The sequence below is a fragment of the Corvus brachyrhynchos genome, unplaced genomic scaffold, assembly GCF_000691975.1.
Source record: "Corvus brachyrhynchos isolate BGI_N302 unplaced genomic scaffold, ASM69197v1 scaffold103, whole genome shotgun sequence".
Taxonomy (NCBI): domain Eukaryota; kingdom Metazoa; phylum Chordata; class Aves; order Passeriformes; family Corvidae; genus Corvus; species Corvus brachyrhynchos.
The window spans coordinates 371,847-378,029 of NW_008237436.1; positions in this window are offsets into that span (position 1 = coordinate 371,847).

The following is a 6,183-nucleotide window of genomic DNA, read 5'->3' on the forward strand; positions in this document are numbered from 1 at the left end:
GTGTTTCAAAACAGAGCTGGAAGAAAGGATGGGAGGCTGCCAAAGCAGACAGCCAATAACACCCACGCCACAGTTGTCTTATGAGGCCCAGATCCCTGCTTGCCTGCAGGTGGGGAGGGAGAGGGGTGGCAGAGAGCAGGCTCTAAATGAATTGCTGGCAAAAAAAATCCAGTTTGATCTTAAAGTGAGCAGAGGTAGACGTAAAGAACATGAAAGAACTAATTGCATGTAAAAATAGAAATATTTAAAGATAGCTAAAATATAATTTCTGCTTGTACTTTGCAGTTCCATCTTTAGGTTTGCCCTTTTTTCTTCAGTGTACGTTTTGGAAGGGTTTTTTGCATGTCAGGGGAAGCTGAGGATATCTTTCCTGACATTTTCAAAAGCCTGACTTCTGGAATGAGAGGGTTGTAAGATCCAAAGATACTCTATTTGGGTGTTCATGATGCTGTTTTTTGGAAAGGATGCACATCTACTTGGTACATGACTAGTTACTGCTGTCAGGAGAGATAGTCAAAGCTTGTCTCTTGGGAAGGGACTGGCTAGCAATTTATGCCAATCTGGCAACAAGGGATTTGAATCTGCTGATCAAGAAGGAAAACCTCAAAGCATCTTGTGCTCTGAGTCAGTTGTACATCATTGTAATAAACATGTTTTTGTGCAGAAGCATCAACTACTATGTCACCTCAGTTGATAATCCAGTTAAAACTACAAATGACATTAGGTCTTGCAGCCATTTACTGTGCAGCTGGTGTGCAAAGATGGGATCTGTGAAGATCCTTGGAAGGAATAACTTGCAGTGATCAGTGCCTGTGGTCATGCCCACTGCTGCAATTGCACGCAAATCCCTGTTCATTACCTGATTATGTTTTGCTTGGGGTAATGTTCTGGCACGTGCCAAAATGACAGCTAGAATGAGGAGGCAGGGACAGCGCCCCATCTTATTTTATGTTCTTCTACTTGCTGTTGGACCCTGGGGCATGCAGAAATTTTGCATGTATTTTTTGCAAGTAAACTTCTTGTGGGGGTGTTTATTACTGAGATGATGGGAAAAGGGATGAGGGCTTCGTGCAGTACAACTGGAGGAGCATTGCAGGAAGCTACTGGTGGGTATAATAGGGCTGTGGAGGGAAGAATGAGACAATGAGCTCTTTCATAACTTGGAACATTTTGCATCCTTCCTGTCTGCTCATCTGCAGTTGCTCATACCATCCTTAAATGAAGAGGCTTTTCCAAGCAAGATGAGTTGAGTGTTGGTCTCTTCTCCTAAGTAACAAGAAAAAAAGAGGAAATGGCCTTATGTTGCCCCAGGAGAGATTTAGTTTGGATATTAGGAAAAATTTCTTCACCAAAAGGTTGTCAAGCATTGGAACAGGCTGTCCAGGGAAGTGGTTGAGTCACTATCCCTGGAGGTATGTAAAAGCCGTGTAGATGAGTTACTTAGGGACATGGTTTAGTGGTCGACTTGGCAGTGCTGAGTTAATGGTTGGGCTTGATGATCTTAAAGCTCTCTTCCAACCTAAATGATTCTATGGTTGTGTTTCTTTCTCAGTACCCTAGAGTGACACAACCTGAGCAGGCAGCAGCCCAGACCTTGCACAAGAGCCTTGCTGGGTTTCCAGGGAACTGTGTTTGGCAGGAATGTCTAAATTGTTTCTGAAATATTCTGTCAACATCAGTCAAGTCAGCAGAGTTCATTAAAAAGCCCATTCTGAAAGTGTATATGCATTGGAAAGAGTGGGGAGAGATGAGAAATTCTGGGATGGTGAAGCATGTTAAGTGGTTGCTTTAAAGGACGAAGAAGAGTGGATTTCTCTGGGGAAAGGGCTAATGTTGCAAATAAAAGAGGATTTCTTTTTGTTGAATTTTGAAGTTGTGTCCAGTAGCAACCACAGACAGGACAAAATCCTGGCCTGAGTTGTTGCTTCAGTTTTTTTGACCAGGTGAAAACAAGTGGTGAGCTGTGAAACCCTGTGAGTACTGGAGTTTCATTTCAGGAGTCCAAATAAGTTACCACTTCCTGCTCCTCCCTTTTGTCCTCCTTCCCCCCACCAACTTACAGCAGTTGAGTGTTCCTGTTTGGTTGGGGTTTTTTTATTCACCCTGCTCAGAGAAGTTGGACTAGGCAAGACTCTGTGTCCTTCTTTCATTCCCCACAGTGATGGCTGAGCTGTGCTAAGGAAGTTCTTTTCCTCCTCCTTTCTCAGCCCATTAAACAGATCTCTCAATTTAACACCCAAATGACCCCCAAAGCCAAAGTTCATTCCCAGGAGCCATCATCCATTCCTGGATGACTCCAGGAGCCCTTTGAGGTGGCAAGTTTTGTCTGCTTGTGGCTCTCCTACTGGGGGACTTCTGAATTGAAAATAGCCTGGAGATGACAGGGGAGTCCCTAGGAAGGTGGCTTGTCTTGGAACCATTCACTGTTTCACTGCTGGCCCTGTCTCACCCAGCCTCAGCATCCTGTAACCCTGTCACTGACCCTTGTTGGTCTGCAAGGTAAGGCTTTCACAAGAGGGCTTTCTGAGTAGGGTTTCCACGTCTTGTTCTGCTATGGCCAAATCCTTCTGGTATAAGCACATCTGTCTGGAATTTTATTTTCAGTATAGAATAAGAAAAAGAGCACTCTTTCCTACAGACTCCTTGAGCAGCTGTCTCCATCTCCATGGTCCTGGTGTGGTAGGTAGAGAAGGGCAAGAGCCTGCTGGTGACTGAGAAGAATGCCAGGCAGATGGGGCTAGTAGTGACTAATTATATTGAATATGCTGGACTCTAGCTGCTGGGGTCCTGCTGCTCAAATAGGTCCAGACGTATTAAGTTAAAAAAATGATGATGCTGGTCTTTGCAAGAGGTTTTCAGCATATTTTGTGACTAGCTGACAAGCCAGCAGATATGATTAAGTGTTGATAAATGTGGAATAGTGCACTGGGAGAAGGGGAAAGTGAGTCTAGCACATATGGATTCATAGTGAACTGTGGATGAGGCGTGAGAAAGATCTTAGAGACATTGAAAGGATTTCTTGCAAGTGTCAGCTCACAATTAGCTATGGACAAAAAAACCTGCAGGAGAAATAATAGTAGGACTTGCACAGTCCATAGCAGAGATTAAATAGCAGAAAGGATGAGTGAGGGTGGGTATAGATGAGGTGATAGGGGTTTGTAAAACTGAGTGCTGTGGAGAAGGTGAACGGGAAGTGATTAATCAGTATTTCTTGTGACACAGTTGGAGACACCCAATGAAATGATCAGGCAGCAGGTTCAAAACAAACAAGAGGAAGTACTTCTTCACACAGTACATTATTAAAATTTGGAACTCATTGCCATGGGATGTGGTGGAGGCCAAAAGTATAAATGGATTCAAAAAAAGATTATACAGATTAATAGAAGATATGTCCATGCGTGGCTACTAAAACACAATGGTCCGGATGCGGCCTCTAGCTCAGGAAGTCTCTAAATGGCCAGTTGCTGGAAGCTTGGAGCATGTACCAGGGAAGGGACTACTCAGTCTGTGGCCCATCCATTATGCTGTTTTCTCCTCTGCATCTGCTGCTGGCCACTATTAGTGACTGGATATTGTTGTAAGGTCAGATTTGATCTGATCTTACAAGGATCGTCTTCAGAGTCTTAATTGTGCTGGGAATAAGTACAGCCAGAAACAGATGCCTGACACCCTTCTGTGAAGAGGTTTCAAACATCCGCGAGTCCCTTTCCAATTCTCTGTCAGTGGTCATGGACATTGTGTTGGGTGTCTTGCTCGATACCTCTCACCGGGAGGCATCAACTGAGATTATGTTCTCAACATAATAATCTGTGATGTAATAAATGCAAAATATCTAGTTAGATTTTTAAACTTTTAGGGCAGAAAAAATTGCACAGATATTTCTCAGAGGAAGACATAGCAGGGGGAAACAAAATCTCTGTTCATCCCAAGCAGCTCTTCCCTAGCAACTCTATGGAGGCTGTTCTAAGGGCAGGGATAAGACTGTGTGTTTCAAATCCATCCTCTCTCCCACACCCATGACTAGAGCACTACTTTTTTTACTTTGTTGGCCAGTAAGGGGTTAAGTCATCCATGTGGGCATTTGAAAGCCTTTCAAATGTACTCAACAGTGATGCTGGACAGTGAGCCAAGCAGCACTGGTCTAGAAGTAGTCATGTGGCAGTGGCAGGAGGTTCTCCAGTGCTGATAGCCCCAGTCAGCCAGAAGAGAAATGTGTGTGAAATGTGCAGTTTTGCTGCTGTTTAAAGATCTAAATGATGTAGAATGGAATTCCAGTGGAGGACAGAACAGCATTTTCTTGCCAGATCCATAGTTTGAGCTCTTTCTTTTGGATGTTAAGAGAATGACACCAGACTTGTTAACTGACAGTGAGTGATTAAGAAATGCTGAACTAAAGATGAAGGGAAGGTAAGTCTTACCCTGCCCGGAGCCAAACCAGCCCATTATATGACTTCATGTGAAGAGACACTGAGTAGACATTGCAACTGAGTCTTGAATGCCAGCAGCTATAAATACTGTGTGAGGGTGAATTTATGCTGTAGCTCACCAGTCAACATGCAGGAAATCACAGACTTCACTCAAGTGTTGAAAATATAATGCTAATGGACTACCATATGCATTGCAAACGTAGCTTTCTTTCCTTAGATCTGTGTCCAAAGCTGCTTCCTCTGTGAAGCTTTGAAATGTGAAGTCTGATCAATGCTGACTGTTCTCAAAACATTCAAAAAGAATTTTTAAGAAAGCTGTCACCTCTGTATGTTCCTCTTCAAGACTGAGTGTTTATTTTCTCTAAATTTCCACTTTTAAAAGAAAAGGGAGATACCTAAACCTCCATTAAGGCAAACTGTAAGGTGTTTAAATTAACTTAATGTTTGGTACCTCAACCGACTGAAATCTGGACTTTTTAATGTATTTCAAATTGAATAATACAGAACCATGCATTTTATAAAGCACTGTTAGGCTTTATTATCAAGCAGATCCATTCCCTCTTCCCTGTCTTTTCTCCCTCTTCCCTGTCTTTTCTCCCTCACCTTCTCCTTGGTGATAGGTTTGGCAATGGTTTAGGGACACGCAAATCATGGGTGCAATGTCAGCATCTGGGCATCCAGAGTTCCTTCCTGTTTGTATTGGCATCGGCTCTTATTTAGCAGCTCTTCTTTTGTGTGCTTTGATTAGCAGTGTTTGCAAGGTGTGGAGCACTTTCCAAACAGGATGAAAACAATCCTCTTTCTGAAGAAGCTTGTAACTGACAATTTGTAGTAAGCAAGAGTTTTGTATGACTGGTTCTGAAGGCTTCTATGTCTCTCCTAAAATATTCCTAGTTTGTCCTGAGCCCTGTTTTGACTGAATTAGCCACTGGCAACGTTAAGATGTGTTGAGGTCATTATGAGAACTTCAGGAAGTTCTCTGCCGCCCACTCCAGAAGCTGCGCAGATACTCTGTGGCTGCAAATGCAAAGTGAAACATGTGAGCCTACTACCTCCGAATAAAGTTAATTAGGAGGTGATGTGTGTCAACTACTTTTTTTTAAATTTATTCTTTTTTTTTTTTCCCCCTCATATGCAATGATCTGCTGGTATTTACTCAGTCACTTACTGCAGCTTTGTGGAGGAGTTATGACTTCTTGCACCTTTGGTGGGGGGGTAAAGGGAACCCAGAACATAGCTGACCATGACAGCTCCCGTATTCACTGTTACTGTGCATCCTCATAATTTGAGGAAGGCCTCGTAATTCCATAATTTAAGAGGTAATTGCATACCAACAACACAGTTGCCTTTTGCGCATTAGTTAACTGAGTGATGATACAAAGCTGTTTCTGGCAGCCAAGGGATAAAATCCAGCTGGCAGATCTGCTGGCGCAGGGTCTCAGTCAGCCCTGCACGCTCTGCGTTCCTGGGGCTGCTGTGCTAATTGCTGGAATGTGACTCCTACCCACTGCGCAAGGGGAGAGCATGAACCCTGGCCAGCCAAGGCTTGCCTATCCCATTGCCAAACCCATGGCTGCCCCCAGCTCCGAAGGCTGCTGTGCTTTAGGTAAGTTGCTGCTGCTTCAGAAGCACCCGTGAGCTGCCCACGGAGAGCCCTGAGCCCTCCCTGCTGATAGCTGCCTGTGGGGCTCACAGTGGCACTGGTTTTATGGGGGTTTTTTAAGGGTTTGGTTTACCCACTTGGAAAATACTCATA